At 40.7% G+C, this 12,622-nt stretch overlaps 1 protein-coding gene across 1 annotated transcript in view; it reads right to left on the bottom strand.

Annotated features, from left to right (window-relative positions):
* Positions 1-12,622, bottom strand: part of rap1gapb (RAP1 GTPase activating protein b) — a 77,606-nt gene that overhangs the window by 49,783 nt on the left and 15,201 nt on the right. The window lies entirely within an intron of this gene.

The raw sequence follows: 12,622 nt of genomic DNA, 5'->3' as shown, positions 1-12,622 counted from the left end.
CTGGTTGGGGCTGTTACATGTGTTTGTAACGCGTAGTGTGCACTCATAATTATGAATAAATCTATCATCTTACCCTCCATAAGCTCCAAATGTGAAACTCCTTCTCCTCCTTTCCATCGTGTTGAACAGCTGATGACACGTCTCAAGAGACAAACAGTGAAAGCAGTGCCGTTGACAACACTGTGCTACTGAATAACAGTCATTCAGATTCCTTTTAACTCTCTCTTTGTACTTTTCCTGTCCTCTGTGCGTCCAGCTCTTTCCCCTCCCTCCTTGCGTCAGCCCTCATTGAGCGTGTGTTTTGAGTCCATACACACACGCCGCTGTCCTCCCTCCCTCCATGTGCCTCCTCCATGCTCTGACTAAGCGGCTACCACTAAAAGAAAGGTGTGTCCTGCTCTCCGCTTGTCATTGGAAGGAACAGGATGATTCCTCGGACCCCCGTTCATTCCTTTGCCAGCCTGAAAATCAACACTGGCACAGGAATCATTTAAATCACAAGGACTCTTTACTCAAGAAAGATTCTTAGAATGTAAAATAGGCACATGCAGAAGAAATAGCATTACTGATTAATGTGCATGTGCATATATATTATAACATTTATGGCTTTTTTTTCAGTTCAGCCCAAAACAAAAATCTCCAAATAAAAAATGTAGACCCCAGAGATGAAGAGAAGCCCGACTGTTCCCACTTAAGTGGAGAGAAACAACTCTCTTTTAACAGGCGAAAATCAAGATTATGATGTATGATGTTATGATTAAGAATTCAACATCAAAGTCAAGCACTTGTCTATAATTCAAGAAGAGATACTTTCTTTATACAGTCAGAAAGTTTTGTGTTGCCCTTTTATCCTTTCATTCAATCGTTTGCTCTCCCTCTTATCCTTGTCCTGAGCTGAAGCCGATCCCAGTGGGCATTTGAGCAAGAGACAGGATTCACTCTGGACACTGGAGGGGTCACCAGCCCATCACAGGAACACCGTACAGAGACATGTATGGTGTTGTATCCCTGTGATGGACTGACAAACTGTCCGGGGTGTGACCTTGCCCATCGCCCTGTGTCAGCTGAGATTGGCACAGCGCTCCCCCGCGACCCTCATGTGGAGGATAAAGTGGTAGAAATGGATGGATTAACCTTAACCAACCTGAAAACACCCCATGCAGACATGGACAGTCCACACAGAAAGGCTGGGATTTGAACAAGGAACCTTGTTGAAAACAAACACATAAGTATGCTATCAGGTTGGCATCTTAAATGACAACTACCACAGAAATGGTAAAGAGAGGAAGCCGATTTCCAAGTGCACAATCTGTCTTGTTACCCAACTTTTCTCAATCTAGAAACTCATTTCGTTTCCACTGAAATCAACATCTCTTCTTCTGACGTCTCTGATAGGAAAGATCTGTCAAACATGACACCTACATCAGGTTGCGTGGAAAGTGATGTCTTTGTCAATCTGCTGGCAGACCATGTCTCCTCATAGTCAAAGAAGAGTGGACAACCTCACCTGCTTGCCAAATCAAACCACTTCATTTTCTTTCCATGCTCTCCTCGGCTGCTCCTTTCTTTCATGTCTTCTCTCCTTCCTGTCCTTCATACTGTTTATCCATTATGTTTCTACTATATAATGGGACTATCCTTGTCTGTCCTGTCTGGGGCCAAGTTCATTTTCTGTTCTTTTCACACATTCATATTAACATTGGTTTGCCCCGATGATGTCCCCCAGTCAACCTTTTGTGATTCTATTAAGTCTGACTGGACTCTGTCCAGACATGGGCTATAAATCAAATCAGAAGCTTAGAGAAGACGACATAGGAATGGGTCATGCATTTCCACAGAGTTCCCCGTCAAGGTCATTGAGGTTCTTTTGCAGACTGCTATTGATACTGATTGTTATGTAGAATGTGAACATTCAGGATTTCTGTCTCATATGCTGGAAAAGCCGTTAGAAAAAGAGGAACGGCTTGTTATGCACAGCTGGACATTTTTAGCCAAAACAACATGCTCAAAGAAACTCCCACCTTTAAACTACGTTCAGATTACCAGCCACTATGTTCAAATCTGATGCAAATCTAATTCATTACAATCAGATTCGATGATTCACATGTCTTTTTACGTGCATCATAAAACAACAAAAGAACGTCATATTTGTGAGACCACTCAGTGTTGAGGTGGGAGATCAGTGAGATATGATTTACGTTTATTGATCCCCCATAAGCTAAATGGAAGCTACTGCATTGACTATGTGGGTGATATTTAGCTCTCGAGAACAGCTCTCTCCTAAATTGTTATTTGATTTTGACACGCTGGAGGTCAAAGTCTGCGACGCCCTCTCTCTGCCGCATGGGTTTTGATATGACCTTTCTCACTCATGTCGCATGGACACATATCAGAACATGTTTTGATCTACGACCACATATTGAAGTGACACAAAACTGATTTAAAAATTGGAATAGACTATCAGATTCCTGTGTCCACTGACACCTGAAAAAACACGAGAGTCATATCAACCAAAAAATTGGATCCTTAGTTATTTGTGTCATGTGGTCTCCCTTGCATCATCATCAGCAGTAATCCTAAAAGAGAGAAAAGCTCTTCCCTTGCTCACTAAAAAAACATGCCTGCATAACAATTGTCTTATCTGCAAGAGTGCAGTCTTGTGAAATATGGGTAAGCGATTTCTTTTCAAACTTACTATCTTTCTATAACGATGATTAATGATTAATGATTAATGATTCAGAATATTTGACTTTGTGTAACAGCTACAAAAACATTAATTCAAGAGGAATTTGTGAAAGAAAGAAAGTGTAGCATTATCTAGATTCAACTGTTACACATATTATGTGCAGCTCACTGATGCATGTTCTGGCCATTTGGAAGTACATCCCTAATAAGGCTGTGTGCCTTCAGCGTGTGATAAACCCAAAATGGTCTTCTGTGATAACTGTGCGCTTATCCACAGAAACCATTCACTGGTGTGACTGTGAGCTGAGAAGCTGCTTAAGTCTGGAGACAGATCTAACTGTGAGACCTGTGATGGAGAACACTTGCTGTAATGGAACCAATGTCCAATTAGGCTATTAAAAAAAACAGTTTTAACTATGAATATTAGTGTAAAGATTAGCCGCCCACTGGAGCTGGAGATGTCCTATCCTGACACTGAAACAGTCAAAACTTTTTTTCTCGGTTTACACAGGAAAAGTCATCACAAAATGGATCGACCTGCTTTCCAATCAGCAGTAAAGTCACTGGCACGTCTCACACAGAACAATTCTCCAGAGCCAGACTTCTTCTGGGAAATGTGTTATTGTCGCTACAGTAAGTACTTTCAAGACATCTTTTCATTGTCGCTTTCCCTTGGGGCCTTCAAAAGTCCTTACCAACACCAATAGAAGCTGTATGCCCAGAATCAATTGCGTGAGGCAGGTTAGAGGGACAGCACAGCTTGGTGTAATTAGTTTGTGTCTGCAGGTTTCATTCCCAAGATGTTGCAGGGCGCCTGGAGAGCTCTTGTAAATCAGGGCAACCTTGACTTTGAGGACAAGACTGGCAATGGGAGGAGGGGGACAGTGATGGCAGTAATGGCTGCCCTCTGTGATATGGGGTTCAGTCGGCACTTAAACACATTTGTATGTGTACTTTGCTTGCAAGTCACCTCCAGAGCTAAATTTGCTCTGGAGGTCAGATGTCAGAGTAAAAGAAGTCGTTGCTGAGACATAACCTACAGCATATTCAATATTGAGAGGAGAGAAGAATATAACAAAGACAAGATGATAAATACAAAAACGGGAAGGCTTATAACATTGCCATATGTCACCCCCGACCAGCTGAAATGCAGACTCATAATCACTGTACAAATAGTCAAGGAACCAACAAATATTGAGGAAGACCTTCATCTATCCTACTGACTGCGACAATAAACACCTCGGGATAACGTTTATTGACGTTATAAATCAAGTGAGAAGCAGGGTAGACGATATCCATTGTGTTTATTTAATGTGTGAGGGCATGCAGCCAAGCTCTCTTCAGGTGACAATGGGTAGTAAACCCTCAAGTGCAGCACCAGCTCTTCCTCTGTGGGTCTTAGGGACTAAGCAGCTATTACAAAGTTTGAGTGGAGTTGCTTCCCTCTGGGAACACCAAAGTGGGACACAGGCACATTAAATATTTACCAGTTACACTACAACCCTGACAACATCACAAGAACACTGCACAGGCAGTGCCTCAGTGGCCTGAAGTGCCCAAAACCATGTCTTCAGTTGCTCTTAGTCGAACTTTCAGCACGATAAAAACGCACTTTCCTTCAGAAAACCCTACAATACACAGTCTCTCCTATACAGGCAGTAAAAGACAGCGTGTGAAACTTCACTTAGTAGAATTCAAATTATGATTTTTCAGTAGGTGTATTCTGAGGGCAACCTCCAAATATCTAATCGGAGAAAAAGTATTCACTTTTCCCAAAGAAACCACATGAATGAACCATCATCAGAGGAGCAATAAGAAGCAAAACAAAGGAGGAAGGCAGAGGACTCATTGCACTGTCTTGCCACAACACTACCTCTCTCTGTTACCCAGAGGAACGGTTTTCCACCCTTTTGAGCAGATTAGTGTCTAAGAGCTGTGAATCATGTTGAATTTCAGGCAGTTGGGCTCTGCTGCCTTTCATGCCGTAGACGACGATGAGTTGCACTGCAGTAAAATGAAAAAATGCAGTATATAAAGACACATACTTTAAAGTATTAAGATATTATCTAATGTTATCTTCATGCCACTGTCCCTTTATTCTGTTCCAGGTTGTGCACAAATGATTGGTCAGCGCAGTTAAAAGGTTATCACATCCAACAAACGAGGTTGTCTCTCTGCGCCACACACTGCCAGAGTGAGATTATGAAGGAGTCCCTGAAATGTCATAACTAGCTCATTAAAGAGAGACAGACTCCGGCAGGAACTCAGGAGACTATTCTCGTCCTAAATCACCGAGCCCTTCTAGAGCTGGATGTCATGAATTTCACAACTCACATCTCCAGGCCTTTATAGCAGAAGAAGAGGCGATAGGATGTCACAAGATAAAAACATTAAGGAGATAGAGAGAAGAGACAGAAGAGAATAGAAAGAGGGATTTATTTATAACATGATTAGGCAAGACAAGAACCAGTTGCTTTCTATTCCCACTTTATCTGCCTTTATAAACCCCATTTAAAGTCATGAGTAGTGTGGTGGAGCAGCGACAAAGAAGACACAGAAGGTCACAAATCACACTAAGAGAGATTTTGTGAATGTGACCTTAGAGCAAAAGAGAGAAAAGGCACAGTGTCATAATTCATAGTGCCCATACTCACACACGCAGACACAAAATCCCACTGAAAACCTCAACCAGGACATGTAACTCTTCCTCTGGGGGGAAACTAGGAAGAGAAGCCCATTGGAACAAATAAAGGAGAGATGTGGAGAGTGGACAAGAGGCTAGGGAGAGAGAAAGCAAAGCCTATTTTTCGTGAAACAACTATTGAGTGAAGCAGAAGGAGGAAAACCCCCGTGGGCCACATCCATGAATTAATGACTTTCCAGACAGAGGAGCAACAGAGACTCATTTAGGGGCTGACTCTAATCACACAAGAGGGTTAGACAGGCACTGAGAGGAGACGGGGAGACATTTTCAATCATGTATCCTCATCAGAACAATCATCCAAACAGACCTTACGGAGCTGTTCACTTTCAAAGAGCCACTGGAGGTCATGTCGGGGTTGTCGTTGGAGCTTCGACTCTGGCAAGACATTTGCAGGATCATATGCTCACAGTTCATCATAATGTGTTTGATCGAATGTGGTGTGTTTTCTATCTTCATGGCATCTGGGGCTGTGCTACTTAATAGCTGGCAAGTGAACCATCATCAGAGGAGCAACAATACATTACAGGAATTTCACCTAACTCATTTATGTTCCTTGGTCAATTAATAACTAAGCAAGAACTATGATTGATGGCAGTTTAGAGAGTAATTTATTGTATGAAATATGCATCTGGGGGTGAAAGAGTTGAAACCAAATAATCATCCGGCCTTACTAAATTAATCACCAACTTTGATGATGATATTTTACTCAATTATAGATTAAATAAAAGTTCAAAAATTAAAAAAAAATAATCATAATTTTAAACTCTAACACTGGTCGACATTTCTGCCACTTTCATACAATTAAATGATTCATTGGTCTCAATATTTATGGCCAGCAGTCATTACATCACTTCATAGAATTAGCATCTCAACTTGAGCTGGTGAATCTAATGAACCGACAGTTGAGACACACTATTGTAAAACTGTCAATAAAACGGAGGGACGGATGGAATTCAACATAGACAATAAAAATATTTTCCTGCAGACCTTTTTACCTCTTTGAAAGTGTTACTAAAAATGTTCTGATGTGTGCACGAACACGTGCAAGCAATCTCCACACACACAATAACAGTGCTTCTGCAAATTACAATCCGAAGACGGTGCACAGTCAAACAGCTGCTGAATGTTAGGGTGTGTGTTTTGTGGCACCGAGTCTCAGAATGCAGTGTGATCACTGTGTTCATGCTCATCTTCGCCTCTTGGCAATATCTCTTCACTTCAGCTGAAGCATCAAAGAGCAAAACAGCTCTTTCATTTGCTTTTGTCCCCACTGTGGCATTTCACCCACTGTGATGGTGCTGGCACTATTCAAACCCTGCTTTGAGGAGCCCCCCAGCTGGGTATTGCTAAGCCAGTTCGTATGAGGAACCAAACACACGTCACAGGAACCTTCACAGACAAGTGCTCCCATGGGGCTCCTGATACTCAACACTAATGTAGGGCATTTGTTGTTGCTTTTTTATCTTATTTTTTTCAGAAATTGCTGCCCGTGGGTCTATTCATACTGTCACTAACATGACCAATCATTTCAGGACCCCATGGAATGACTCGTGTACCTGTCTGTCTTTAACTGATTAGCGTTCCTGTAGTTCATAGTTTGTGGGCAAATAAAGTGCAGCCAAAATTAACAGTGCCTTACAGTGCTCTGGGGTGACGGGATGGATGAACTGGTTCTATTTGGTAACTTTTTATCCAAAGTTCAGCTAACAGTTGGACGTAGAGTTTCAATTCTAACCCTAAAAACCTTTCTATGAGTTCAAAATTTACAGCTTCAAAGCGCAGCAGACTGTCTGAGGCAAACACCGTGGTTCAGCAGATGGCACTTGGACAGCATTTTAGCCTTTGATCAATTTTGACTGCCATCTTTGCTTTACAAATATTCGAAAAAAATTTACGTCACTTAATACAAAAAAAGTAGTCCCTTTTGACCATAATTTATTAAAAAAAAGTGACAACCTAGTGCAGACTTTAGAAAACTAGAATCACAGTCTTGTGGTTCCTCTGTCAATCATGTAGTTTACATCCATGTAGGGTTGTCAAGGTAACCACAAAAATGAAAAATCACAGAGGGCCGCAAGCCATTGGGCGTGCACTTGTTTTGTTCAATAAATCATTCTGGTCAGACTCTGTTAGCGTCACTCTTGCTACCTCACTATCTCACATGTAAAATGTGAGACCGTGAATCACCTTCACCAATCCTTTACCACAAAGGCCCTACATCCATGAGGATTGTTTATACTGTTGTAAGGTCACAATTGACAAATGTCCTGTGTGTACTGCTGTAAATGTGAAGAAATTCCCTTAAGGTATAACTGAAATCTCAGTCATGGTGGAGGGACGAATGGACGGACAACCTGAATACATAATGCCTCCAGCCACAGCTGTTGCCAGCTGCCATGTGGGCATGAAAAAAACCTTATCAATATTCAACACACACACAACAGGATTCAGAGCTCAGGAATATATAACAATAGCCATCCGAGTGCCAGCTATTAAAAATAATTTAGAAACACACCATCTGTCCATCTGGACCCTGTATGAGCGTGCCAAATACTGTACACACAATACTGCCTTATTCATTTTTATTCGGTATCCAAATTTAACATGGGCATGGGTCATTTTTCATTGCCTCCACGTCGTCTTCAACTGAGGGATTCAGAACAGAACCAAAGCCCATTCAGGATGACTGTGTTTTGAAATGATTGATGACGAGAAACACAAGGTCACATCAAAGAAAGGATTAAATTGAATTTTAAATCCAATGCATCCCTGAGGACTGAGTCAACAGATAAAGTAGCAGCGGCAGAGCCATTTGAATAAAAGCAGCTTCATGCAAATGTGGGTAATTTCCTGAGCCTGGATTACATCTCTTCAGGTCATTACATGCAACAAGATAAATGGTACGACAGAATATGAACATGCCTGGTCTGCACTCGTGATGTCCCTCAGGAACACGCACAGGAGCTGAGATTAATACCCGTGGCAGTTCAGCAACAAAATCCTGCAGAGGACTGGTTTCATAGCAGTGTAGCCAAAATACAAACTGTACAAACTTCCCACTTGGAAACTTATTGTGTCTAATGAGTGTAACTGTAAATTTTACATAGCCTTTTCTAAACTTCTTCTTTCAGCTTCTCGCCACGGCAGATTATTTGCCTTCATCTCACCCTTTCGCTTGTGAACTATGTCACACCAACTTTATTTATTCAAGATCTGTGAGAATTGTGCTATTCTCAGTTGTACTCACTGTACTGTGTTAAATGATGTATGACATGAAACATGTGGTAATACTACTGTTATTTACACTTTTCAATTTATATAATTGAAATGCACAATTCATCTTCATAAACACATCAACTCCACATACATATTTTTCACTCTGCAGTCACAGATTATATATATATATATATATATATATATATACACATATATATATATATACACATATATATATATATATGTATATATATATATATATATATATATATATACATATACATATACGCCTATACACATATACACACCCTAGAGGTTCAGCACTGTAATTAGCCACCTGAGTAATGTACAGTACGATGCTACTTGTCACTGGGGAAACTTCAGAGGAGCCGGTCGGTGACTAATTAAAGAGATCAAGAAGAGTCGGTGAGTGATTAATTAATCAGATCCAGTTTTTTAAGGTAACATCAGCAGGAGCTCCTCCTCTTACTTCTCCTCCTCCTCTGTCCACTCGAAGGACTTATTCTCCCTAGGATCATACTTTGCACGTCAGCACACCTTTACTTTAAGTCTGCGCAGACTCCAGTTGGTGGCGTGCTCTCGTTTTGGTCAAAAGGGGCAACAAAGAAGATGGTAACCATGGACATTTGCTTGAGGTTATAGAGACGAAGTCTGCTATACATGTACAACTCCATGCTCAAAGAATACAAAGATATATAAAAAAGAGGGTGAACTCCTTTGTGGATATGAATAGCATGACTAGGACCGCAGAGAGACATGTACATGTCTCTCTGCGGTCGCGGAACAACTATGATTGATATGGTCCATAGTAATATGGCTATCTTACACTGGCTTTGCTTTCAATTTGAATTATTTTTCTTTTAATCTTCTTTCCGTCTGTCAGGGAAGCACTTAAATATGACAATCCATGACACACACACAAAAAAAAGAGTGGGTCATTTTTTTAAAGGCAGGCAGTATGCCTCAGAGAATCCATCACATATGCCTAGTGAAGCCTGTAATGAGTTTAGCTCAGAGTCATGATGGCTCCCCATGGGCTGAAATCCTGGTGAATTATCAGAGTGATCCTATTTGCCTGCACCGGCCATAATTAACATCGTCTTGGAGAAGTGGATTTTTATTGTCATTGGCACAATGGACTTGTTTTGTGGCCACACAAGGAAGATCACAGCTGACTGAATAATTCCCATGTAGGTTTTGTTTTAATTTGCTTGTCACTGTGTGCAACAGTAAGATTCAGACAATGTCATTGCTTGATGATGATGACGACAATAAGTTAATAATAATAACCCAACCCAATGTGCCAACTGATCGTAGAAACTAGTGCTCGTCATTCGGAGGTGTTTAGACATTTAGAGACATTTGAAATGCTGCAGTGAAAGTCTGATCAATAACAGAAAATCAAAATAACATGCGACGATGCACTCAGAGCACTCACACACTGTTTAGTTATCAATACGTGCTACATTACTGAAAAGACTGTGGATTTATTAGAACTTCACAATTAGTGAAGGCAGAGCCAGGGTTTACAGATCACTTAAGGTCCCAAATTGCAAGTTTACTTGTGCTTCCCAGAGTGTGTCAGAGTAGAATGGGATGCAGATCCTTCAGACACTCTCTCTGTATTGAAAGTTTTACCCAACCGGTCGAGGCAGATGGCTGCACATCTTTGAGTCTGGTCTGTCAGAGATTTCTTCCTGTTAAAAGGGAGTTTCCTCTCTCTCCACTGATGCCTATAGTGTTTGCTCACTGTGTGAATGGTTGGGTTTCCCTGCTCTCTATAATATTGTAAAGATGTTTGCCTTACTACGTACAGAGCCTTGAGGTAGTGTATGTTGTGATTTGGCAGTATACAAATAAAACTGAATTCAATCTGATTAAATTAAATTATTACAAAATCATTCTGTGTAACACAGGTGAATGAAAATCAAACACAGACTTATCTTATCACAGCACAGCCACAATGATTCAGTCACCACTAGACTACACAAGAGGAAAAAGAACATTCTGTCACTATTTCACTTAAGTTAGCAACCGCGTTAGTCATCATACAGAGAACAATGTTGTTTGGATCGGAAATATAACGACAGAACATACTGAACAGAGTTATTCAGCACGTCGCATGTAAACAAATGTTTCCACCACATTAAGGATAAGTGCATTGTCAAGTTTCATTCAGCTGTACATTTCAGTTTTGCTTTTATTTGTTTTGTGGCCATTTTACAAGCACCGTTTCTCCCACACAAATGCGTTATGTCGATGCATGTCCTCTTACTGTCTGTTGAATATCTTGTAACCTATTTTCCTGGTGAGCCGTTTGCCTTTTCCTCTGCCACGTGAAGCCGCACGTGGCCAGTTGTACATGAGAGAACCTAAAAACTACAAACAATGAAGGTGACCCTGAAATGTAGCCTCAAACACGCAGCACACCCTTCTTGACAGGCTACTCTGTCACTTCATGCTACAAGCTTGAACCTCTGCTGATATATAATATATAATAACTGCCAAAACAAAAAAGGAGGAGGCACAACAAATGGTATATGCAAAAAGGAGATATAGTCACATAAGCGTAAATTAATGACACATGTAATGACAGAGCATTGTTGTCTTTTTCTTATTCTGGCTGGCTAATGATCTGTGCAGGACTGGGAAATATTTATTGATCACATGGTTATATAATACTTAGTGTGTAGTGAATGTTCATGAATGGTATATTAGAGAGCCATAAATATTCTGCAGCAGGAAAAGTCTAATTTAATATTCAGCTGCATTTTCCTGCATCAGATATTATTTATAATAAGACTTAGTTCAGCTTGTCTCCATTGTTGCACATCATGTGAAAAAATAAAACCATGGTTCTAATGTAAACACAGCTTAGATATTCCACATGACACACATGTTTTGCACTTTGGCCAAGCTGACAGTCAGCCAAGTCATGAATTATTTAACCTTAAGTACACAGGCAACCGATACAGATTGCTTGCATGTGTACTGAAGTGGCTGCACTACCGCGACCATATCGATATCACAATGATAAGAGGCCCTCAGATGTAGAGCTGGGAATATTATGGAACTTATGGAGTCGGTAGTTTCCTGTTTGCAGACTGAATTGGAATAAAAGAAAGAAAAAACTGATAAAGCTACACTTATCACTCAGTTTTGTAGTCTGACCTTTACAGTTTCACCTTACTCCGTTTCTTTTCCAAACTCTACCACTGAAATGAGCTTGTTGGCTTACAAGGATTGTTTTGTGAGGCCACAACCCAAAGAAATATGGATTATATGCCCTTATACTACTCGCATCTAAAGCTGCATCCAAACATTTCCATTATCGGTTGTCATCCACATTATGTCCCGTGAGAAGTTTTAAAAGGCTGCGTGCTCCGTTATAGTCTGAAAACTGCAGAGCTGCATTTTAGTATTAATGGGCAAAAGCAAACATGACATAGTTACGCGCATTAATTTCCCCACTAGTTCGAGACTTTCCTCCAACAAAACGTAACTATGGGTCCAATGCCGGAATTACGACCATACTATAGGTTTGCTTTTAAAATAGGTGCCCCCTAGTGGTAGTATAAATAACAGCAGTCTGGTACCTTGGATGTATCGTCATCAAGTAGCTTTGATGAGGTTTCCACCGGCAGTCCGCTTAGTGGTACTAAGACTATAGATTAGACTTCTACACACAATACCAAGCGATGCGTTCATTTTTGTCCTTTGTCTGTAACTTACTGCCAAGACTTGTTTATTTCAAGGGCTAACCCCTCACTAACAGTTTTATTATTTAATTATTAAAAACACTGGCGCGCTAACCACTGTATGGGTTGTGATCTAAAAACGTACCTATGGGTCGTATTCAGGGGTTGGCCAAAATGATCCGTGGTTACATTTCAGTTGGAGGACAGGTTGATTGGTTCTTCTTATTCTTATCAGCTTATTGTTCATAGCTGATCGATGAGTCGCAGCTGATAAGAACCAATCAACCTGTCCTCCACT

Source organism: Solea senegalensis, linkage group LG4, assembly GCF_019176455.1.
Source record: "Solea senegalensis isolate Sse05_10M linkage group LG4, IFAPA_SoseM_1, whole genome shotgun sequence".
NCBI classification, from domain to species: domain Eukaryota; kingdom Metazoa; phylum Chordata; class Actinopteri; order Pleuronectiformes; family Soleidae; genus Solea; species Solea senegalensis.
This window is presented reverse-complemented; position numbering and strand designations above follow the sequence as displayed.